General features: G+C 35.8%; 1 protein-coding gene across 1 annotated transcript in view; it reads left to right on the forward strand.

Annotated features, from left to right (window-relative positions):
- The window catches only part of LOC139129404 (uncharacterized), a 355,444-nt gene that overhangs the window by 24,260 nt on the left and 304,003 nt on the right, over positions 1 to 27,181 (forward strand). The gene's annotated exons all lie outside the window — the stretch shown is intronic.

Genomic DNA, 27,181 nt, shown 5'->3' on the forward strand with positions numbered 1-27,181 from the left:
ACAATTATGTCAACAAAAATCAACAGGAAAAGGGGGTTCCCGTGCTACTTTTGAGTTTGGGGTTTTAAATATCCCTACCCCATGTTTTTTCAACTTCTAAATAGGGGCCTTTTTCATATTTTGATAATTTCAGCAAGGAACATGCTCAAAACCTGTAAGGGAATATTGTTATTTTTCTGATTTTTTACCTTCTCGTGTCTATTTATAGACAGAGAAGGTATTAGAGTTGAAAACCAGTATGCTGCTGTCAAGTACTTCCGTCTGTCAAGACTTCCGTCTGTCAAGATCCGTTGACATCATGCCATTGTGATGGGTCATATCATAAACTGGTGGGGGTGTTCATGGCTCAGGTTGAGGTGTGGGAGAACGATTTTGAGCTATGACAAAAATCAAAAGGGACTTAGCGGCATAGCCACAGTGTTAAGCCTTTCTCCAAGGTTTCTTAGTTGACTAAAATCTATTACAGACTACTGAGCTGACGTTAGGGGTACTCACTTTGTGTTTGCTCACTCTGTGAGCGCTAGTGTTTGGTACTGAGTTGCGTGGATATCCCCTCATGGCCTCACGTGATCTTGGCCTGTTGCATAATCTGCAGAGATGATCATATGCCTCCGAGTCTGAAAACTGTCATTGTGTAAACCTGTCGGCATTTTCCTTGCATTTTTTCTCATTTAATTTTGCAAAATATCGGCGAGTACCTCAATATTTCAAGATAACCCTTTCTTCCCAATCGTTTCCTGGAGTTTCAGAGTCATATGAACGAAAATGAGTGAAAGTTTTAGACAGGAAAATCGGACGTCGGCCATGTTCAATGTTTACAGTACAATCAGAAGTTTACGTGGAAGAATTAACCAACAAACACTATTCATGATGCCCGCCCTCTAGAGGCAGACCCTCCTATATGAAGTACCACATTTAATGCTTGTGGAAAGCTTGACCACACAATAGAGCATTTAAACTTTTAGAAAATGACAAACTGAATAAGAAGGTATTCAGAAAATGTCAAATACTGCGGTAAAATGCGCAAATATTCAATATAAACAGGTTAACTGACTGGTCAGCTATAAAAAACAATGAAAATGTTTATGATCAAAAGTTTTTGAGATGCGCACATTTTAACAAATACAGAAATTATTAACATTATAAATATAAGACCAAACTATTTTTTCAGGGATGGGACAGGTTGGAAATGAGGGGTGAGAGACAAAGGCACTCCTATTGCTGCATGTGGATGCAGCCACACCATTTCATTTACAGCATACTTATTCACTGTGTTGTGTTCAAGTTCCATATTGTACTGACTGTCATACAAGGATAACATAAGCAAATCAAATGAAATTAGAAAAGGATCAATGCTGTTGTGTGGATTTTGCTGAACATGGCTGATTTTAATATTTCGCCCTATATATTTGGTATCCAGCAAAGGCATATTTTGATGTAAAGTCAAAATTAACACTACATTGCTGACAATATATTTTACCGTTTCAGCATGAACTTTTCTTTGTTTAATTATAATATATTGGTACTTCAAACAGATTAAAAGTTATCGTGATGTCAACCCATAATTTTACATCACAAAGACTGTCATTCTGCCAATTTTTTTTTCAGTCATTTTATAAATTTTGCACTGCACAAGATGATTGAACAAATTGCAATGTTTGAATTTGTAAACTCAAAGAATAAAAATCCTTTGGTCACAGATTAAATTATTTTTTGAAAAGAAATTTACTCTTAAACACTTTTAGCATATATTCTTTACACGGTCATGTATTTCAAGGAAAATATGCCTATTAAAAACAGTAATTTCTTCACTTTCAATTTTTAGCTCACATTTGGTTATACCAATGTGAGTTTATCGTATAGGCTGAAGTCGATGGCGTCTGTATGTATGTATGTATGTATGTATGTATGTATGTATGTATGTATGTATGTATGTATGTATGTATGTATGTATGTATGTATGTATGTATGTATGTATGTATGTATGTATGTATGTATGTATGTATGTATGTATGTATGTACGTACAGTATGTCCGTCAACATCAAAAACACGCAAACCGCTGCACGTTTCAGCTTGGTATTTGGTGTGTGGATGCATCCTGGGCTATAGATGGGATTTTGTTCAAATGAAGTCTGCATTGCCAAAATTATGCAAATGAGCTTACAAAATGTGAAAATGGTCAAGAATTAATATCTCGAGAACCGCTGTTTTGATTGCTTTGAAAATTTGTGTGCAAGTACCTCAGGTAAACCTTATACAGTTTTATGAATATTGTGAAGATATCCTTAATTTTGTATTTTTGCTGAATTTTTTGGTGATTTTTCTCATTTTCAGTAAAAATTATTCTTCTCTGAAACCGCCAGTCCAATCACTCTCAAATTTGGGTTGGATCTTTGCGAGGGTGTTACTCTTCTAATTTGTTGAAATTATGACAAAATTTGGAAAATTACTATTTTGGAGCAATTTTGTCATTTTTGGTCAAAAAATCTTAAACAGTATTTTCTTTTTAAAACCCCTGGACAGACAGCTTTATATTTGGTACACAGACGTACAGGATATGACAATAGTTAGATATGTGGAAATTGTCCTGAAATATACAAAATTGTATTTTTAAGACAATATTGTCATTTTTGGTCAAGAAAACTTGTTCTCAAAATTAGTTGTTTGATAGTTTGTAATTTGGTATAAAGTCCCGAGGGATGTTACTAGATAAATTTTCTGCTCAAAGTGTTGGGAAACCCCCAAATTTGTATATTTTAGGTAATTTTCTCAGTTTGTGACCTTAAATGACCTACACCAACCCTGGATATGTTGTGAGACAGTTTCGAAGGCTGTGAACATAATTTTGTCATATTTGGTATCAATTTGTAGGAAAATTGATCCAGAAAACAAAGCTGAGGTGAATTTTTTCATTGCGGACCAATTTTTGCAACTTTTCTATGTAAGACATACAAGAACTGATGAGAAATTTGGATCCAAGATAATTCCAGATGTTGTAATCACCACCCACAGTGGAAGGCATTTCACTATCTGTAACTAACTTAAGTGCTGTTTACATTAGAATGATAACACTCATGGCATTAATTAAAAACTCCCAAGGTTGTAAATATATTTCCTGTCATCTGGCGTTATGTAATACCAAGGGATGGAACATTTGATATTCAGGAGGGGGTAGGGTCTAGAAGATTGATGAGGTAGCATTACTTTTTTACCAGATCCCTTGTACATTTTTTACCCACTCCCACCTTTTCTTTTTAACAAACCTTCTCTGTATATTTTTTGTTGTGACATTTGCTTATGTATTTAGGATCTGCTTGTCCCATTGCTATAGAAGTTGATATGCATGTTCCTAAAGATGACCTCAAGTACCTAAGTTGGAGACCTTATTTGCTTTTGTCATTTTGTTTTTCCTGGTTTAAATATTTCTCGAATGGACCAATTCAAAGCGAATGTGAGCACACTGTCCTTGACAGTATTTTTTTTCAATACTATGACAATTATCAGCCATGAGGTTTATACAAACACAAGACCAGATAAGCGTTTTTCATCATTTTCACAGGACTCTTTGGAAAATCCATTAAAAACAGTTAAAAGTGACTTAAAATGATCACTTGGTATACATTTAATTTACAGATGCCAGGTTGTGTATTTCACATGCACTCAGGTCAGTAAGGAAGTACGTCATTACTATTTTGGACTGTGAATTCTTATTTCTGAATTATTTAACTTTTTTCCACATTGAACTATCTTTAGGCAGTTTTATACTGTAGCTTAGAATTTTTTTGATTGATGTATTTAATCATCTTTTGGGTTCTTTGGGTCCATATCCCACCTCATGCCCCTACATCATCAACTATTTACCAACAACTCCATGCCAACAACCAATTACCTGACCTGGCCACACATTAGAGAAGGTACAGCGTCATTGACGGTATTTTTAATATATTGTTTTTTCGATCAATTATGTCAACAAAAACAAGAGGGAAAAATGGGTTTGGCAAAGTACATGCTCAAAAATTATCAGAGAATTTTGTCATTTTTTCTGATTTTTGCATATGTTGTTGCGATGGTTATATCAACAAATATTGAGGCGATTTCAAGTGTTATTTGTTGAGTTACAGGTGTCCTTTACACAAGTGTAGAAAAAAGTGCATAAGCAGGGTTTGACTGATTGATAACGTTGCTTTATTGCTTACTTCATATATATTTACATCATAGTATGATATCTTCTTATATAATCAATATTATATAATAAATATTTATATCAATATTTTATAAATATAATGCTGTATTGCTTTATTTGCTCCGGAGTGATTAAAAGATGAAGAATGAATCACCAACACCAAACCAACTGTGCATACACACTAAAAGTATTTCAAGGTACAATACATTGTTTAGTAAGGCATAGTTAGATGCCATAATACCAAGCGTAGTATGTGCAATAAATATTCTACAAAATATTTCAGTATTGTCTCAACAGCTCTGCATGACCTGTAAATGACCTCCGAATGACTGGTTTATACGCAAATAGATATTCAAAGGTGTAAAATTATTTGAAGTTATAAGAAAAATTTGTAATTGGAATACAGGTATGACTACGTTAGTGAACAGAGTGTTGACATGAGTGACATTTCCAAACCAGCTGAGGAAAAAAGTGAGACAGTAATAACTTCTAAGTAAATACCATAGATTGACAGCAAATGACACCCTATAAGTCTGCTACTTGCAAGAGAAAGTAGCTCAGTATATGAGCAAAATTTCACTTGAGGCAACTTGCACAGCCATTCTTGTGTATGGGTGATTTTTCGTGTTTTTCATTTTGCGAAGTTTTGCAAAAATATTCACCGTGTTTTGTGTTTTGCCTCGCAAGGCAAATTTCTAACCGTGAGAATGGTAGGAAGTATTTGAATCCTAGTACTATAGCTCTCACTGTTTCAGACCTGGTGCAGATTTGGAAGAAGCAGCCTCAAATGCATGATCACTGCATGCAAAACACAAGTTGCGGGTACTGGGTGGGTGTCAAGTTCTGCCTCAGGCACAGCATAAGCCAAATTTCAAATAATCCTGGTCTTTGAAAACTTAAGTAACGAAACACAATCACTTGAAAACGTTGAGCACTCTACTTTGACACAGCAATTTGGCATGTCAGAACTTTTTGTACAAGATAATCTTCCAAATTCTATGGACGTGTACAGCTAGGCTCAGCATTACTGTGTTTGTATTTGCGTCACTTCCGTATTTGTAAGATCTCCAAAAGAGCACTTCAGGTCTTTTGGCGGGTTCTTTCAAATCGCTGTGATTGGGTGAAATAGTGTTTATTCTAGGGTCAACAATACAGTTTTCAACAGTAATGAATTTATTTCACCTATTACTTATACTTAAGTTTGCTAATGCAATTGAGATGGGTTTGTAATGTCAGGAGAACTTTAACATTTAAAGTTCTCAAATATCTAACACAAGTCAGCATGGAGTTTTCCATAAATTTCAAAGTTACGATGCTTGACATACAGCATTGATTCTGTGAGAAAAAAATTACAAATATTATTGATAACTTTTTTGGATTTTTCACCCTTTCTTTCTATTTTGATTTTTCATTTTCAACAACGATCCAATGCCTTCTTCACCTTTCCTATGGAATGCAAGCTCTAAATGGCCCATAGCAAGGCAACTGATTGCAATTTCTTACACATACATTTACTTATACACCCTTTGAGTACAAGAGGATGCAAGGTTTGCATGTTTAGGCTTGTTACCTTTGCATGCTCTAAAGACTCCTTGACAAACTCCCATGTAAATGTAAACTCATCAAAAGATGGCTGCACCTTTTCAATAAGTTTTTTCAAAGCTTTCACATCTGTTAAAGCATCATGTGCACTGTAACTTTCTCCTACAAATTTTGAAACGAGGGCAAATTGTGAGTACTTTTCACAATCGGGATATACCTTTTAAAGACTTTATACAAATTACAAAGCCAGCAATGTGTGAAGACAATTGATCAACCATATCTGTTGCTACAGCAGCATTATATAAAACTCTACAATCAAATTACTTGAAATTATGTCCAACTAGAATACAAGGTCCAAAAAAGTCACACAATGTCAACAATGCTTGTTTTACAGGTACTGCACCGACAGGTTTCCATTCTGTGTTAGGATTTCATTTTTCATTGCGGTCACTCTTGATGCTGGTTCACTTATTGGAATCTTAGGTATCACATACACATTCAGACACCCTTTTGGTCCAATCGCTGCAAGCTGTGTTATTAGTGATGTTCTTGCTGAAAAAGAAAAAAAAACTTATGACAAATGGCAAGATAATTTGTTTATGTTTTCTTTTATTACAGTACATCTCAAAGAAAATTTTATTTTCTGAGTCAGACTTTGCCCTGGAGATAAGTAATAAACTGAAACGGACACTTGAGGCATTGAGTTGGCTTGTTGGTATGAACATAAATGTCATCTGCCTATTGTCTGTAACCTATTGTCTGTAACCATTGTGATTTTGATAAGCGAGTCATGATCATTAAAACAATGCTGTCAGAAATTTGAAGCATGGATGAAGTTGTTCTGTTTACAGTAGAAATTTGCTTCAGTTTAATGATTGATCTGTGTGTACAGGTCAATAGCCATTCGTAGCCTCTAAAGGTATTAAGATGAAGTATTGAGATGATTGTAATATCAGATTAGTTTAAACAACATGTATTATCACATTGATAACAACAACACCTACCTAATCCAGTAGTCTCCAGGTCAAAATACACTACAGGTTGATCAGTCAATTCCATTGGTCGCGGAACAGGTTCTCTTGAGGGGAATTTAACTCCGTATATCTTGGGTTTATGAATAAACAAATAGAAGCAGATACAGATAAATATATGGGAATGAATGATTCAGTTTTTACTTTTAATGAAACAGGATATACACAAAACAATACAACCCATTGTCCATGGCTAAATGTTTTAGGTATTTGGCAAATCACAAACTTTAAGCAGACATGAACTGAGTAACTAGTTCTACAATTATGCAAATAACAAAATTGCCATTCAGCAAATGATAGAGTACATCAGGTCAGTCAATGACTATGTGCACACTTGCAGATGAACTGGTACTTGTCATACTGTAAGCATTAGGTTTTTGTGTGTTCATTTACAATATTACCACATCAATGAATGTCAAACTACTATAGACCTTCATGCACATGTTTTATCAGTTTTATGCCATTGAATTGAAAGGTAAATCAGTATATGCAGGGAGCCATACCAATAAAAGCATTCAACTATTAGCAACTTAGAGTCACTTTACATTGATTCTAAAATCATTCATCTACATCTATCTGAATCAAACTTTCATTCAAATTAATTATAAACAAGGACTAGATTAAACAAGTAATTACTTTGAACAAGGTCAATGCGTGTTGTGTATGTGTCACCTTCACGGAGTTCTTGGACACTCTGTCGTAAATATTTGTTTGCCTTCAGCTCGATACGACGTTTTTCGGCACACCGGGTCTGGCTCTTCATCCGTCTCTTTCTTTCTTGATTATCCAGATAGGACGCACGTGCCACACAATACTTCCTGGAGACATGCCAATCCGTTCATTTACCTATGGCAAAACAATGACAAGTTTACAATGACATGAGTATAAATTTTTGAAATATTTTTTATTGTGTTGTTAACTCAAGTGGGCTACCTTAACTCCAGTTTGAAATTATTTGTGGTCATAAGGTACAATTTCTTGTATTTACCAAAAACTCACAGAATAGAAGTAATTATAATTCATGTCCAGGGAAAGTGTGAGAATACAACTCCAAAATCCAACACTTCAGGGTGTATTTGTGATAAGCAGAATCACATAAATAGCTTCCTGAACAGCTCCAAATTAATGATACAATGAAAGGAAATAATATCATTGACCCTGTAATTCTGGCATAAATACAACACTTGAGTCGCATTATGATCAGTCCAATGTTACTGTCAGCTTATGGAAAACTAGCGTTTCAGTGCACTGCAAAGACATTACGTTTGGATATATTTTGCTTTACAGACTACACTATTACTACCGAAGAGACATAACTGTAGCCATCATTTTTTTGGAGAACTGCTGCCCAAACTCTGAAATTCAAACTATCAGATCCAGCATAGCAGCATGACTTAGGAGCTTTAGAAGCAACATTGTTGTTGAAGTTTTCAGTTCTCTGATGGAAAAAAGACGATATTCATTTTTCAAAACACTTTTAAAGGTGAAAATATCATCTCCTCCACGAGTAAAGTTCCTCAATGAGGACGCTTAATGGAACTACTTTTCATGTTTGGAACAAACACACATCTTTCAATATAGTCTAGTCGAACGGTAGGGTTCCCATACACCCATGGATATATTTTTTAACCTACATTTTGTAATCCTTAGGGTCTATATTTAATGAATTTTGATGTTCCCAAAATCAAATATTGTCCCATGGGGATTATTTGGCGCCATTTTGGCCTTTTTCAGAGCTTTCAAACAGTATAACATTTATATGGTTTCACGATTCATTACTCGAGGCAGAAAGAGAAACATTATCCCTACACCTTATATTACAATTTTGTTTAAAAAATCACTTAAAATTGACGCAAACTGAAAGGCTTAAGCTTTATAACTTTAAAATATGCGACTTTTCCCCATAAAACTATATGTTTACAAAGGCCTGATTCAGCACTTTCAAACAATGTAATATTTTTGTTTGTTTGATCATTCATGATTCGAAACAGAAAGGGAAACATTACCCCTACTCCTTACATTACACACGGATATATTGCATACCACGTATTTAGAAACAAGCTTATGCACCCACTAAATCTTAAGACACATACGTTTAATGTTGTTTTTCTTGTTTATTGCACTGCGTTCTTCAAAAAAATATAATAAATTCCTTATGAAAAATTGTTTGGCAGAATGGCAACTTAATTATTGGGTGTGAAATTTAGCAAATGTTACGATTTACGGTTAATGGTCGATATAAAGTCTAATCGACGTTCGAATATTAATTTATCCGTATGAAGTTATATATCAATGAAATGGCACTGATGTTGGCTTTATAAAAGTGTAAGTTTATAGTATCTTATTGTTTTTGTTTCCATCGAGCGGTAAATATGTGACCCCTACCACATTGTTGAAATCCAAGATGGCGGCCAAGATGGCGCCAAATGAACCCCACGGGACAATATTTGATTTTTGGAACATCAAAATTCATTAACATATAGACCCTAAGGATTACAAAAATGTAGGTAAAATGTGTCCATGGGATGCATGGGAACGCTACCTTCGACCCGACTAATATGTTTGACAAGTCATTGTTGTACCAAAATATAATAGCAGCTTAAGGTTGTCACAGAAAATTGTATTTTCTTCGACTTGGTTTGGCTGTGGTGAATGTCTGTCACTTTCACAGATTCGAAAGATGACAGCACATATCGTCCCCTATGCGTTTTACCGTAGCGCCTGTGCCAACTCACAAGTGAAAACTCTAGTGCCAAACTCCCCCCATTAAATTTTCCCTACGGCTTCCCATACCGAATGGCTTTGCCCCATAGCTCCCCTTTTCTCCTTATACCGTTCCAAGTTGAAAAAGGTACTTGTGCAAGAGTACAAAAATGTTTACTTGACTTCGACTTCGAATTTTGCGTGAATACAACAGCCTAGGTAGGCCCAATTATTCAATCTGTCATATTAATTGTATTTATCCCCTAATCCGCCGCTGACAAACTTGTTTATTCGATACTCGCGCGCAACCAATTCCACTATCGCAGAAACACTTCACGCATATCTGTACGATGAAAATGTCTAACTGCAAGGAGCAGCTTATAAAGACTTCTTTCAGCAAACAGCATCGTGGCCTGCAATTTATACATTGTGAAAAAAACATTCAGATATTTGCGTTTCAGTCCATGTCATCGATGCACACAGAGGTTATCGTTGCCACAGCATTAATAACGCTGGAAAATACAGCTGAAGGGCTTATCAAATGACATCGTATAACCTGTGTCATTTAGCTACTATAATAAAAACAACGATATAGATTTACAACCGTTAATTCCATACTCGCCAAAAAACAACCTACTCTAAGGCTCATAAATTTGTGCTTAGCCCTTCAAAAAATTTTGGACCGTTCCTTTTTATACAGTATCGCAGATAAAGATATAGCCTCTTATAGACTGTAAAAAGTACGACACACTGAATAGCTGTTGTGAACTCGATATTTAGTCAATTTACGTCTTCGGTTAATTTAATTGTCATTGTGATTTATAGAAAGAAAAAGCCAGCGCAGGCGATTAAGTAGCTATAGTCGAGATCGAAAATATGACGTGATTGAACGATGTTGTCCTAAAATGACAAATGGTGCAACACTTTTAAAATACGAAACTGTCTTATAATATTCTCTGATTAAATGATAGACAAGCAAATGCAGTAACAGTTAACAGATAGCATATAGGATTAGACATAGTTTCCAAATGATAGATATAGATGATAAAGTATATGTTATACAGAATTATGGAGGAAGTGCTAGAGAATACAGTCCGTACTAACAGGCCCGGGTTGTAGACTGCCCAAAAGGTATACTTCATCGTTTACTTCTCTTTAAGGTGGAGATACATGTTTCCAACACAGTTTTTTTTCAAAGTTATATTTCTCATCAAAGATGGCAAGGAAACCCGCTCATACATGTTACACTATATTTTCAAAAACAAGAAAATCTGAAGTTCAGTACGGTAGTATGGTTTACTCGAAGGATGAAGTGGGTGCATATTTCTTGGGAAAACCTCAATTTTGGAAATAATGATAAAAATTAAAAACTTGACGGTATTTCTGAAATGTTATATTTCACTTAAAAGAAGAGCATATGTAGAAAAAGCGACTATTTTATTTTGCATTATTTATCCTCATTCCAACATGGCAAGGGTTGAAAACTGACATTCAAAAAAGTGATTAGAACCATGATTAGCGAAATTAAAATGGCTGTTATTCAAATGATAAGAATTTTATTGGCAAATAAATAGTCGCTTAGTTATATTTAAAGAACATAATGTGAAAATTTCAGAAAATTTGACCCCCACAAACTCAGAAATCTTGAAAATTGGGAGAAAAGAGAAGCCATAAAATCGGATGATTCGCATACATTTGCATAAATTAACACTTTTCTATCACTCAAATTACGACTGCTTGACAAGCTAAAAGGTAAGGCCAACCAATATTTTAATCTTTTGTTAACAAATGAATTAAAGGTTCATGAATATATTAAAAAAATACTGATTTTCGAGCAAAATACACTATGTAGGGTGCAACACCCTCTTATGGTAGTACGCGCCTCTAAATTGAAAGACTTAAAATTTGCTCAAACTTTCCTCAAGTAATCATTCAGCCATACTCTTTCTAAATCCAAAAGGAAAATCGGTTGTCACTAGGCAAGCAGAGAAATACATTTTCTTTGATTTTATGGTGAGCAAAACTTTATCATAAACCTGCATCTTCGTAGACTTTTATTTAGGGAATTATTCTGCCATTCTGTGTTTTTTCAAACATGGCATACATAATCCAGATGATCGAAACATCGCCTCCAAAGGTGCGAATGAACATCGATGACATCGTGGCACCACCGAGTACTATCGATCGTTGGTTACCTCTTGACACACAAAATCTGTGAGAATGTTATTGAACGGGTGAGTTCTCTGGGCCTCATTTAATTATCTGTTACAGTTGAATGGTATTTCGAACCAAAAGTGAGTACATGGATAGGAATGACCGTGACTTCAAATAGCAGCAGTGGCACACTGTAAAAATAGCGGACGCTAGACGCCTCTTTACGCGTTCAAAATGTACATGTCGGTGTTCAAATTTGAACGGCTGGTGTTCATATTGTTAACACTAGTGTTCATAATATCAACAATGATGTTCTAAACCTGAACACTATATGTGTTAACAACGATCTCCTTCAAGTGTTCAAAAACTCAGCATCATAGAAATTTTACAATACTGTGAAACAATTAACAGTCTTTTGTGTTTTTTTACTTTACAATGGCTATATTAAATTTACTATTGCTTCACTGTCCGGTAAACGTACACGGATTTTGGTGTAACGAATTTCACACTAAGTGAAAAATATTTCCGGCCTGCAATTGCTGAAAGCATGTTTTTTCTAAAAAAGGAAGTATACAAAATAATTTTACACGTTTATTACGGGTTGAAAGTTTAAAAATTAGAAAAGAAAATCAGAAAACCACCATGAACGTTTTAATTTTAACATTGGCGTGCAAGAGGCGTTCTACTTCTAAACACTTGGTGTTCAAGTTTGGTGTCTTTTCCTATCCCATGATGCATCAAAACGGAAGTTGCGACATTTTTCTTGTAAGCGCACCCTGAAGTCGTGATCGTGCGGAAGCAAGACCAGAAAGGGTAAGTTTCCTCTCCAAAATAGTGAAAGCTATTAGATTTTTGAAGCATCTATATTATCGTCCTTTGAAATTAATTGTATTGTACCTTGAAATAGCTTAACTACGTGAAGAAACCTTTTTTTCTTTCAGTGGCTGGTATACCAACAACTGGCTGTGAATACGCAGTGGTACTTTTGGCCATGGCCTATCGATCGATCTCACTCGGGTCAAGGGTCATCGCAACACAACTGTAGCGATAACCCTTGACCTGAGCGCGATCGATACGCCTTGCATAGTGCTGCTGCGTAATCACAGCTAACACATGTCTTTTAGTAGACACAATCGCATGTAAAACATCAGGTAAACATCGTAGAGTATACATTGTATTGTTTCAGCATATGAGAGTTTGGCTTTTTATTTTAATCAGTTGATGACAAGAAGCAGCAAATATTTTGTAACAGTATTGAAGAGAGGCACTGTATATGAAAGTCTCCCCTTTTCCTTAACCTAATCAGTCCTTGTCTTTCATTTAAAGTTTCATCTCGCCATATTACCTATTGTTGCATTTTTCAGGATGTAAAAAGTTGATTTAACTGAAAATTGAAGAGTTGTTACAGAAGCTGGTGATACAGATAATGAAGAAGATGAGTGTACAGGTAGCTGTCTGGAAACAAGTGTGAGAACCTCAGTTCATCTGTAATGTACATTTGAACTTCCAAGGGTCAGTAACTGAATTTTGATAAATTTCTGTATTTTGTTCTGAATTAATCTAAGCTTTGGTAGCATGCTATGATCTTTGAAAGCTTATGCCCTTGTAACATTTAGTTGATCATAGCCTGCTACCAAACCGTAGATTATTTTGTATTGTAGCTCAACACGTCTCTTGTACTTAGCAGCTGGTTTTAGCTTTGCTGTCAGTTAAATAGGTGGATGTGTAGCATTATCCTCAAATTTGTACATCCAGAGGTTTTTCTTCAAAACAGCCTGTACGAATCCTTTCATATTTGGATTACAGGTCCCAAGGGATTACCCTAATCAGATATGTTCAAATTATGCTGAAATATGCAAATTTATTTCTGAGCCAAATTTTGCTATTTTTGGCAAAAATCTTCTTCTCTTTTACTCACGTCTTCAATATTTGGTAAACATGTCCCTAAAAATGACCTTAGTCAAATTTGTGCTAGTTGTGATGAAATATTCAATTTTTTATATTTCATGGCAAGTTTTGTCATTTTTGGTCAAAAAAATCTTTAAAAAATCTTTTTCAAAACTGCTAATCGGACAGCTTTGATATTTGAGACATAGATCTCTACTAATAGTCTTTTCAGATTGTTCAAATTATGCAGAAATTTGCAACTTTGTATTTTTAGGACATTAAAGACATTTCACATATTTTTAAGACATAAGGGATTACCAGAATTTGATATATTCAAGTTATGATGAAATGTACATTTTTTTCATTTTAAGGGTGATTTTTACCATTTTTGGTAAAAAAAATGTATAAAAATTAATAGCAGGGTACACCAGAATTCGAAAGGTTTTACGAATGTGTTTTAAATTTCTGAGAAGTATATTTTTGAAATGTCACCAATTTATTTCAGGGTTTATTTAAAGATATTACAAACAAACAAACCTTTTTGTTTATGAAGGACTTTGTTGGACAAGGAAATAGGTTTTACCCTGCCAAGGACCCACTTTCCCCACTTTCTGCATGTTGTGCCTTACTGTGACACTTTGACAACTTAACATGTTGTGTTTACTTTAGTGTGGATATACCATATATACCATGTGCTCTAGAGAAGCCTTGACTAACTCCTTTTTTCTTCAAAATTTACAATTGTCTATACAAGAGGAAATGTCTTTAAGAAACCATCTTACAAAAATGGGGTATGCACTTTTCAACACAATAAGTATGCCAAATTTTGAGCTTTTTCAGATGATTTTTGTACATTTTAAACAAGTATGAACATAAAACGTAATCCACAATATGGTGATTTTTATTGCTTATGTTTTGATAGGAAGGTGTTAACACTGTTGGTTTTTTCCTCTGACAAACTTTACATACAAAGTTGCGATGTTTATTAGCCCATTTACAGTAAATTATTGTATTTCATTCTAAAATGTTTCGTGTATTTTTAGAATAAATAATTTTACTGGATATTAGTGGTCTGTAATGTTATTTCAAGGCTTGAACACCCGTGAACGCCCAAAATTAAGCGTGTTCAACAAGCGCGCATCATGTGTTCTAGCCTTTAACACACTTATCGTTGAACGGAGTCCATGCGTTCAAAAAGTGTTACAGCCCTTTGAACGCGTAAAAGCGTTCAATTTTTTGAACACATTTCCTGTGCAACGTGTGTTCAGATATGGAACACATGGCGTTCAATATATTGTCTGATGAACACGTAGCGTTAAAAATCTGCAAACGTGTGTTCAAAAATTGAACGTTGGTTGAACACGTAGTGTTAAATTTCTGAACGTCTAGAGGTGTTCAAAAGGTGTTACAAAAAGGCGTTTAATTGGTGTTCTATCCTTTAACACTTAACTTTACAGTGCACCTTGTCTTCCGGTCACTCGCATCGCATGGCAGTCTTTGCTGCGCTGATGATAGTGGTTTGCCTGAAGTCAAATACCGCTAACAAAAAAAAATATCCGCTTATAGGAAATTTGCCTTGGTCACTAATTGCTGTGAATACCGTAAAATTCATGCCACGAACAGGAACACATTTTTTAAAGCTTTGTCTTAGACTTGCCCCATGTCGCCTGGCTCTCCTCGGCAGCTGAGTTACCAGCTGATCAAGCAAGGCAAAAGCACCACACTGTAAAGTTAAGTGTTCAAGGATAGAACACCAATTAAACGCCTTTTTGTAACACTTTTTGAACGCGTCCAGACGTTCAGAAATTTAACACTACGTGTTCAACCAACGTTCAATGTTTGAACACACGTGTGCAGATTTTGAACACTATGTGTTCATCAGACATTATATTGAACACCATGGTGTTCCATATCTGAACACGCGTTGCACATGAAATGTGTTCAAAAAATTGAACGCATTTACGCGTTCAAAGGGCTGTAACACTTTTTGAACGCATGGACGCCGTTCAACGATAAGTGTGTTAAAGGATTGAACACATGATATACACTTGTTGATCATCTTTAATTATGGGCGTTCAGGGGGTGTTCAAGCCTGGAAATAACAAAACGGACCACTGATATTCAGTAAAATTATTTTATTCTAAAATACACAAAAAATTCAAAAAAATGTAGACCCCCCTGCATTTTTCGTGAAAAAAAGATGAACCCACCCCCTTTGTAACACAAAAAAAAATGATGACCCCCCCCCGGCTGAAAAATAACCGAAACCCATAAAACCCATATGGCAAATTTACCCATATGGTTTGTATTTGAACTCCGGTACGCGGCACACTTTATTCGTGTAGCAGAGAGGCCAGTGCACAAACTTCCAAGTCACAACCATGCAAACGTCTGTTAGGACAACTGTAAGGCAATTTTTAACTTCATTTCCAAAGACAACTTATGTCCGTGGACATTGTATAAAGTGAACTTTATTGGAGAGGTTCGCAGAAGGCAGCCCTCCGGTTAATAATGTCATGGACCATTACATAAAGTCAACTTTATTCTAGCTTTTAAAGAGTGTCATGGGCCATTACGTAAAGTAAACTGTATTGGAATTGGCCGCCAAAGGGGGCGCGTGTTAAGAGGGTCATGGGCCATTATATTAAGTCAATTTATTGTAGTGGGCCGCCAAAGGCGGCCGCCGATAAAGAGGGTCGATCATGGCCATTGCATGAAGTAAATCTAAATGGAGTGAGCCACCAAAAGCATCTGCCCGTTAAGAGCTAGGGTCAGGGGCCATTACACAAGGTCAATTTATTGTAGTGGGCCGCCGAAGGCGGCCCGCCGGTAAAGAGGGTCGACCATGGCCATGGCATAAATTGAACTTTATTGTAGGTATTATATTTTTGAAAATGTGGTGACCCCCCTTTTCTACCAGTGAAAAAGCGATGACCCCCCCCCTTTTCGCGGATTCCAAAATTACGATGACCCCCCCGGACTTTGCCGGCCCTCCCCGGCCGTAAAAACTGAACGGTCCCTTAACACCTTCCTATCGAGCTTGGAAAAAAGTTAGGCAAGGTTTCTCTGATGCATATGGTACATAGTTGTCCACACAACAGTAAACACAACGTGTCAAGTTGCTAAAGTGTCACAACATGCAGAAAGTGAGTAAAGGGGTCCTTGGCAGTGTCAAACCTATTTCCTTGTCCAACAAAGTCCTTCATGAACGAAAAGGTTTGTTTGTTTGTAGTATCTTTAAATAAACCCTGAAATAAATCGGTGACATTTCAAAACTCTTCTTCTTAGAAATTAAAAAGACATTAACTAATTTTGACTTCATTTCATAAGTTTGTTGTGTGTGTCAATAAGCATTTGCTGTTGAGCCTGAAAATTTCAGTCCATACTAAAATTCACTTTTAAAAGAAAACTGCAGTCTGGCAACAACCTAAATGCTAGCCATTTCAATACCAATGTAGCAACACAACAAGCGACTTAGATGTCGAAAGAGCTCACAGTGTTATGTATAGGATCTCTGAGAGCTCAATTCAGGATAACCTCACCAAAATGGGGAAATAGCTGCAAAAAATACACGATTGAAGATTTCACTATGAATTCGACATATCAAATTAAGATCATCCCAAAGAACATGTGTAGCAAATATTAAAGCTATCAGACTGGTAATTTTTAAGATTCAAACTTTTTGACCGAAAATGGTAAAAATTGCCCCAAAAATAAAAAATTGCAGATTTCATCATAACCTGAATATATCACATTCTGATTATTTTTTATGTCTTAAAAATGTCTGAAATGTCTTTTATATCTCAAAAATACAAATTTGCATATTTCTGCATAATTTGAACAATCTGAAAAAGCTATCCGCAGAGACTAAATATCAAAGCTGTTCAATTAGCAATTTTGAAGAAGATTTTTAAAGATTTTTTGACCAAAAACGACAAGAATTGCCAAGAAAAATAAACATTTGAATATTTCATCACAACTAGTACAAATTTGACGAAGGTCATTCTAAGGGACATGTTTACCAAATATAGAAGACGTCGAACCACCAGTAAAGGAGAAGAAGATTTTTGCCAGGAAATAGCAAAATTAGCCTCAAAAATACATATTTGCGTATTTCATCCTAACTTGAACTTACATGATTGGGGTAATCCCTGGGAAACTTGGGGTAATCCCTGGGAAACTGTACTCCAAATACAAAGGAACCGTACTGGCCGTTTTGAAGAAAAAGCTTGGGATGTAAAAATTTGAGGACGATGCCACACATTCACCTATTAGATAAGCTCTGCGTCGCTAACAGCAAAGCTAAAAAACAGTAACAAATCGAGAACAAAAGACGTGTTGATCTATAATACAAAATAATCTAAGATTTGGTAGTAGGCTATGGTCAACTAAATGTTACTGGAGCATAAGCCTTCAAAGACGTGAAGTCTTCTTCATCAGGATGCAAGGGTGGAATGAAGAATAGTAGCATAAAGCGACAAAACATTTAGAGTGAAAATTTCAGAAAATTCAGAAATTCAGAGTGTACATTTTTCACTCTGAATTTTCTGTCGCTCTCTGCTTTAATTGTTCATTCCACCCTTGCATCTGATAAGGAATACTACACGTATTTGAAAGCTTATTCTCCAGTAACATTTAGTTGATCATAGCGTTCCACCAAAACTTCGATAAATTCAGAACAAAAATACAGAAACTTATCAAAATTCAGTTACTAACCCCTCGAAAATTTAAATCTACATTAGATATGAACTGAGGTTCTCAAGCTTGTTTCCAGACAGCTACCTGTACACTCATCTTCTTCATCATCTGTACAACTCTTCATTATCTGTACAACAATTCTTCGATTTTCAGTTAAATCCAACTTTTTTACATCCTGAAAATAATGCAACAATAGGTAATATGGCCTTTAAGGTTAAGGAAAAGGGGTGACTTTAGTATACAGTGCCTCTTTTCGATACTGTTACAAAATATTGGCTTCTTCTTGTCATCAACTGATGAAAAATAAAATAAGCCAGCTCTCATATGCTGAAACAATAGTATAAACTCTGCGATGTTTAACTAATGTTTTACATGCAATTGTGATTACTAAAAGACATGTGTTAGCTGTGATTACGCAGCGGTAATGTGTCATATCGATCGCGCTCGGGTCAAGGGTCATCGCTACAGTTCTGTGGTGATGACCCTTGACCCGAGTGCGATCGATACGCCATGGCCCAAAACACCGCTGCGTATTCACAGCTAGTGTATGGTCTACCAGCCACTGAAAGAAAATAAGGATTCTTCACGCATTTTAGCTACTCCAAAGTACTATACAAATAATTTCAAAGGTTAATAATACAGATGCTTCAAAATTTAACACCTTTTACTATTTTGGAGAGAAAACTGACCCTTTCTGGTCTTGCTTTCGCACGATCACGACTTCAGCGTGCGTTTACAAGAAAAATGTCGCAACTTCCGTTTTGATGCATGACGGGATAAAAAAATGCACCAAACTTGAACACCAAGTGTTAAGGAGTAGAACACCTCTTGCACGCCGATCATCATGTTAAAATTAAAACGTTCATGGTGGTTATCTGATTTTCTTTTCAAAATTTCAAAATTTGAACCCGTAATAAACGTGTAAAATTATTTTGTATGCTTCCTTTTCTAGAAAAAACATGCTTTCAGCAATTATAGTCCAGACGTTTTTTACACTTAGTGGGAAATTCGTTACGTCAAAATCCGTGTACGTTTGCCGGACAGCGAGGCAGTAGTAAATTCAATATAGTCATAGTAAAGTAAAAAAAAACTTAAGATTGTTAACTGTTTCACAGTATTGTAAACTTTCTGTAATGCTGAGTTTTTGAACACTTGAAGGAGATGGTTATTAACACATAGTGTTCAGGTTTAGAACATCATTGTTAATAATATGAACATTAGTGTTAACAATATGAACACTAGCCGTTCAAATTTGAACACCGACACCTACATTTTGAACGCGTAAAGACGCGTCTAGCGTCCGCTATTTTTACAGTGCACGACTACGCAACATGCTGCACTGTAAAGTTAAGTGTTCAAGTATAGAACACCAATTAAACGCCTTTTTGTAACACTTTTTGAACGCGTCTAGACGTTCAGAAATTTAACACTACGTGTTCAACCAACGTTCAATTTTTGAACACACGTGTGCAGATTTTGAACGCTACGTGTTCATCAGACAATATATTGAACACCATGGTGTTCCATATCTGAACACACGTTGCACATGAAATGTGTTCAAAAAATTGAACGCTTTTACGCGTTCAAAGGGCTGTAACACTTTTTGAACGCATGGACGCCGTTCAACGATAAGTGTGTTAAAGGCTAGAACACATGATGCGCGCTTGTTGAACACCTTTAATTTTGGGCGTTCACGGGGTGTTCAAGCCTTGAAATAACATAACAGACCATCGATATCCAGTAAAATTATTTTATTCTAAAAACACATGAAACATTTCTAGAGTAAAATACAATAGTTTACTGTAAAATGGGCAAATAAACATTGCAACTTTGTATGCAAAGTTTGTCAGAGCAAAAAACCCAATAGTGTTAACACCTTCCTATCAAAAACATAAGCAATAAAAATCACTATATTGTGGATGACGTTTTATGTTCATACTTGTTTAAAATGTACAAAAATCATCTGAAAAAGCTCAAAATTTGGCATACTTATTGTGTTGAAAAGTATATGTATGAAATGCATACTCCATTTTTGTAAGATGGTTTCTTAAAGACATTTCCTCTTGTATAGACAATTGTAAATTTTGAAGAAAAAAGAAGTTAGTCAAGGCTTCTCTGGTGCACATGGTATATAGTTGTCCACACTAAAGTAAACACAACATGTCAAGTTGTCAAAGTGTCACAGTAAGGCACAACATGCAGAAAGTGGGGAAAGTGGGTCCTTGGCAGGGTAAAACCTATTTCCTTGTCCAACAAAGTCCTTCATAAACAAAAAGGTTTATTTGTTTGTAATATCTTTAAATAAACCCTGAAATAAATCGGTGACATTTTGAAAATCTACTTCTCAGAAATTAAAAACATTTTCGTAAAGACCTTTCAAATTTTGGTGTACCCTGTTATTAATTTTTACACAATTTTTTTACCAAAAATAGTAAAAATCTCCCTTAAATAAAAAAATGTAGATTTCATCATAACTTGAATATATCACATTCTGGTAATCCCTAATGTCTTAAAAATGTCTGAAATGTCTTTAATGTCTCTAATCGTCAAATACCAAGTTGCAAATTTCTGCATAATTTGAACAATCTGAAAAAGACTATCAGTAGAGATCTATGTCCTTAAATATTAAATCTGTTTATGAGCAGTTTTGAAAAAGATTTTTTAAGATTTTTTGACCAAAAAATGACAAAAATTGCCATGAAATATAAAATTTGAATACTTCTTCACAACTAGCACAAATTTGACTGAGGTCATTTTAAGGGACATGTTTACCAAATATTGAAGACGGAAGTGAAAGAGAAGAAGATTTTTGCCAAAAAATAGCAAAATTAGCCTCAAAAATATAAATTTGCATATTTCATCATAATTTGCACATATCTGATTAGGGTAATCCCTTGGAACCTGTAATCCAAATATTAAAGGATTTGTACAGGCTGTTTTGAAGAAAAACCTTTGGATGTACAAATTTGAGGACAATGCTACACATCCACCTATTTAGCTGACAGCAAAGCTAAAAACCAGTTGCTAAGTACAAGAGACGTGTTGAGCTACAATACAAAATAATCTAAGGTTTGGTAGCAGGCTATGATCAACTAAATGTTATAAGGGCATAAGCTTTTAAAGACGTGAAGTCTCCTTCATCAGATGCAAGGGGGATGAAAAATTGAAGCAAAAAGTGACAGAAAATTCAGAGTGAAAATTTCAGAAAAAACAGTAATTCAGAGTGGACATTTTTACTCTGAATGGTCTGTCGCTTTCAGCTTTAATTCAAATAAGGGAGACTACACGTCTGTGAAAGCTTATTCTCCGTCAACATTTACTTGATCATAGCATGCTACCAAAGCTTGATTAATTCAGAACAAAAATACAGAAATTTATCAAAATTCAGTTACTGACCCTTGGAAGTTTAAATCTACATTAGAGATGAACTGAGGTTCTCAAGCTTGTTTCCAGACAGCTACCTGTACACTTATCTTGTTCGTTATCTGTACCACCAGCTTCTATAACAGCTCTTCGATTTTCAGTTAAATCCAACTTTTTTACATCCTGAGAAAAATGCAACAGTAGGTAATATGGCGAGATGAAACTTTAGGGACTGGTCAGTTTCTTCGGCCTGGGGGGGGGGGGGGCGGTGGATTATTTTTTGCCGACGTCAAAAAGTGGCTGACCCCCTATTCCAAATTTTGAAAACAGGGTGACCCCCCTATTCCAAATTTTGAAAACAGGGTGACCCCCCCAGTGCGCGACATAGGTAAAACAAAAGGTGGACATAAATTATATATATATATATATATATATATATATATATATATATATATATATATATATATATATATATATATATATATATATATATATATATATATATATAAGATAGGAATTTCAAAGTGTCAATCTTAAAGTTTGAATACAGTACATTTTAAATGAGCTGTATTTTGAATGAGCTGTGAATGTATTTCACACTTTCTATGCTTAACCAGATGTCCTGAACTGTTGTACAGAAATGGATGTCAATCATAATATCAAAGAGGAAAAAGCAGTGAATCAAAAACTTTGATGGGTGTTAAGACTCGCCAACCATCCAATTAAATCTCCTGAGGAGCCATAGAGAGCTTTTTTAGCCAGATCTGATGTGTACAGTGTCTGAGAGGACCTTTTCTTGTAACATTGAAACCATAAAAGCACAGCTAATAATGACAAAAACTGCCTTTTTTAACTGTTATTTTGTTCATAAAAAAGCAACTTTCTATAGAAAACCTGTGACATAAAGGAAAATAATTGCATCAATGAGAAGGAAAGATATCTTGTCATTTTTCTATCTCTAAAATAAGTCACTGTATCAAATATATATTGTGAAATATTTGTGCATGTTGCTTTCTCATACTGAATTCTCATAGAGAGAACAGAAAAGTATCAGGAATTTGTCATCCTTTTGATATGAAATGCAGATTTTCATAATGTACACTTTCACTTTGCAAACATCGAGATATCTCTGATTTATTAAAGTATGGCGCCCGAAAAATATGAAACATCCTGATATATCTGATATATATGCCTTGTATATTAAAGTCATGCACCTGAGGGCATGCTGAAAATGTCTGATATATTAAAGTAATGAGCTTGAAGAGCACGCTGAAAAATATTGAAACATACAGATATCTCTGATGTATGTATGCTTGATATGTTAATGTTGGGCGTGCTAAAAAATATGACTGATTATTAAAGTTCGCGCCCGAAGGGCGCGCCGAAAAGTACAACTGGAATGATGAAATTTGTGGCTGACACTAGCATTATTGGCAATGATGAGCCTGTTTCAAAATTCAAAAACACACTGACCCCCCCTATTGGGCATTTCAAAAACATGGTGACCCCCCTATCACCAAAGTCAAAAACAGGGTGACCCCCCCCCCATGAATCCACCGCCCCCCAGGCTGAAGAAACTGACCAGTCCCTTAAATGAAAGACAAGGGGCTGATTAGGTTAAGGAAAAGGGGAGACTTTCATATACAGTGCCTCTCCTCAATACTGTTACAAAATATTTGCTGCTTCTTGTCATCAACAGATTAAAATAAAAAAAGCCAAACTCTCATATGCTGAAACAATACATTGTATACTCTGCGATGTTTAACTGATGTTTTACATGCGATTGTGTTTACTAAAAGACATGTGTTAGCTGATTACGCAGCGGTACTATGCAAGGCGTTATCGCTACAGTTGTGTTTTGATGACCCTTGACCCGAGTGAGATCGATCGATAGGCTACTGCCAAAAGTACTACTGCGTAGTCACAGCTAGTTGTTGGTATAGCAGCTATGAAAGAAAAAAAGGTTTCTTTACGTAGTTAAGCTATTTAAAGGTACAATACAATTAATTTCAAAGGACCATAATATAGATGCTTCAAAAATCTAATACCTCTTACTATTTTGGAGAGGAAACTTACCCTTTCTGGTCTTGCTTCCGCACGATCACGACTTCAGGGTGCGCTTACAAGAAAAATGTTGCTACTTCCGTTTTGATGCATCATGGGATAAGAAAAGACACCAAACTTGAACACCAAGTGTTTAGAAGTAGAACGCCTCTTGCACGCCGATGTTAAAATTAAAACGTTCAAGGTGGTTTTCTGATTTTCTTTTCTAATTTTTAACTTTCAACCCGTAATAAACGTGTAAAATTATTTTGTATACTTCCTTTTTTAGAAAAACATGCTTTCAGCAATTGTAGGCCGGAAATATTTTTCACTTAGTGTGAATTCGTTACACCAAAATCCGTGTACGTTTACCCGACAATGAAGCAATAGTAAATTTAATATAGACATTGTAAAGTAAAGAACACAAAAGACTGTTAATTGTTTCACAGCATTGTAAATTTCTGTCATGCTGAGTTTTTGAACACTTGAAGGAGATCATTGTTAACACATAGTGTTCAGGTTTAGAACATCATTGTTAATATTATGAACACTGGTGTTAACAATATGAACACTAGCCGTTCAAATTTGAACACCGACATGTACATTTTGAACGCGTAAGGACGCGTCTAGCGTCCGCTATTTTTACAGTGTGCCGTTAGCGCGTCGGTCTGCTGATGTTTAGTCCTTCAGTTTTGATACTGAGGCCCTATATGCCCACAGACGTGGAGCAAGTCTATCTTTATCTGCACAATTTTGTGTCGCCGGTACAGTGAAACCACAAGACAGATTCCACTGGACATGCATCACTATTTGAGGCCTACAGCCGGTAACACACAGGCCTGCCATGCAGACTCTGAGGTCAGTAACTACTGCAGAACATTGTTCGTATGGACGGAGCCCGGGTTGAAACCTATACCCGGGAGTGAATCAGATTTCTAGGGGATGAAGTTCTTTGTCTCACAATTGTTTCTTTTCGATAAGAAAAAAAAGTAGAAGTATGTCTCGTATGCGGGTGTTCTTTTTAAGGAAGAAGTCGTTATCTTGAGCCGTAGCAAAGTCACTCAAGATCACATGGGTGACATGTAGTAGAACACTTCCGATGAAGTCTTGTCACTGCAGGCTATCTATTTTGTTTTATAATAGCGTGTCACTTTTTCGCCACACGTACGTGGAGTAGGTGTACAGAGAGTTAAGTTCGACTTCTGCGCTATGTCTAAAACTTCAACGTATTTCCTCACTGCACAGCTAAATATTGAACAGAAGGAGTTGCAGATATAATTTTCTTATATGTTGCCCTTTCAATTATGATATTTTGGCAAAAATTTCATAGACGAATTCTTACAATAAGCTAGCGATAATTATTACTACTAATAGTAAAAAGTTTCGCAGGTTGCACACTTTCGCCCTAGACAAATGAATACAGGCAAAAATCAATAATGAAATTTTGTTTAATGCTGTATCATTGATTCAAGAAATATACTAATGTATCCAAACATACCAAGTTTACAAATCTTGAATATGTACGCATGCCTAGATTTAAATAATTGATAAAAATTATTTGTTGCAAGGTATGCTCTTCGTGCAAACTGGTGCAGATTGAATGGTTCAATGTAAAGGTGTGGAAGTTTTTATATGAAAGAGGCTCCCAACCTAACTATCGATCTAACAATCTAAAATGATTTTGTGTCGAGTTTGTGTTTGATTCGTTTCAAAAATGTGTTCCTACATTCTTATCCGAATGTTTGTGTTAATAAAATTGTATTTTTCGCTTCGAATATTTGTAGGGAAGTTTGGATTAGTGTGTACGGTAATGTATTGTTTGTGTGGGGAAAGCTTATGGCGAGACGCAGCCGGACCTATATGGTGGTACACCGTCCCTCCACCCACCGGTCTGGAAACGCGACACGTGCGCTATTGTTTAAAGGTGTTAATTGCTCTACCGTTGGTACGAAGCGCGTTACGGATGTAAATGCTTGCTTGGGGACGCAATCAGTAGCGTTTGGCAACATCTTGTGGTGCGGAGTATTTTTATTTATTGTCATGTCTTTGCTCCTCAGGTAACTTTGTTACCATAGCCAGGATTTCTGGTACAATAGAGAAACTGTGTTTATTGAGAGTTATTTCTTTTAAGATTTTCGTCTATCATTTTCCGTGTTTTTCCGTCGAATTTTCGCCCACCAAATTTGACCTCGCTAAGGTAGGAAGAGGCACCTTATAGTACGAAAGTTTTCCCCCCTTTCACTTGTAGAAATAAGAATAAATCGAAACGAATTCGGTGTGATCAATCAGCGATGGGGATTTTAAAATTGGTGGTGTGCGTTTTTTTGTCGTTTACTCTGTTCTGTTGTAGAAAACGCCCGAGTTTTCGACGATACATTTGTTGTTAAAAATCAAGATGGCGGCCACCATACGTCGGCCACGCGTTTTTTGAACATCGATAATTGCCAATCAACCCGTAAAATTCCCCGTGAATTTTGACTTGCGAGGTGTATACCTTCCTAAAAGTTTATTTTCTAGAATCGATTTTCATCCTAACATTACTCAAAATTTATGCTTTCGATGTTTCGGGATGCTGTTGAGTTTGCCGCGACGCCATTTTGAAACTTTGATCGCGCACGTTGGTTCTTCGGTCACGAAGTTTTTTCCTCCCTCTCATGTTTGAATTTAATCCCACTCAGCATATTTCAGTCATTGAACATTAAATTTACGATATTTTACGAATGGTGAGACACTTATTTTGATGTTTTTTCGTCCGAAACGATGATTTTTGGGCTAGTGATTTTGTTTGTGTCTTTGTTTATCCGTTTTAAGACTTAGGGGTACAATCGCGTACAGTTGTGTGGCGGCAATTCCTTGCAAGCTCAATCTGTTTTGGAGGCCAAAAGAGTACGCAACAGCTTTGAAAAGAAATAAATTTTTATGTAAAAAAATATGAAAAAAACCTTGAGGCTCCCACCTCAATATCGAAACGTTTGTGTTACAATATCGACAAGTTTATTCAGCAAAATCGCTGTAGTGAATAGCGCAGTGTATTCTGGTCATTTTGGTTAAAATTAGCATATTTTTCATGCAAATTCACGTACTTGTCACCTTTAAGGTGTAAGAGATTCACGGATTTTTTGTAATTGATATGTTTACCCGTAACGCGCATCGGAACAAAGAAACAGGAGCTGTTTCCAGACCGGTGGGTGGAGGGACGGTGGGTGGTACAAAGTTGATAGAGTCCGGCTGCGTCTCGCCATAAGCTTTCCACAGACAAACAATACATTACTGTACACACTAATCCAAACTTCCCTACAAATATCAGAGGCGAAACAAACATTTTTATTACCACGAAAAAACGGATAAGAATGTAGGAACACATTTTTGAAACCAATCAAACACAAACTCGACACAAAAACATTTTGGATAGTTAGGTGGGGAGCCTGTTTCACACTTGTTATATACTAGACACTTGAGATGCAAGAGAACAAAACGTTACTTTATTTGGTCAGTTTTTCTTTTTTCATTTTTGAACTAAAGATCACCGTGGAAGGGAATCGAGAAAAAAAAATCGTAATTCCTTCAATAATTCTG

This window comes from Ptychodera flava, chromosome 3 (genome assembly GCF_041260155.1).
Source record: "Ptychodera flava strain L36383 chromosome 3, AS_Pfla_20210202, whole genome shotgun sequence".
NCBI lineage: Eukaryota > Metazoa > Hemichordata > Enteropneusta > Ptychoderidae > Ptychodera > Ptychodera flava.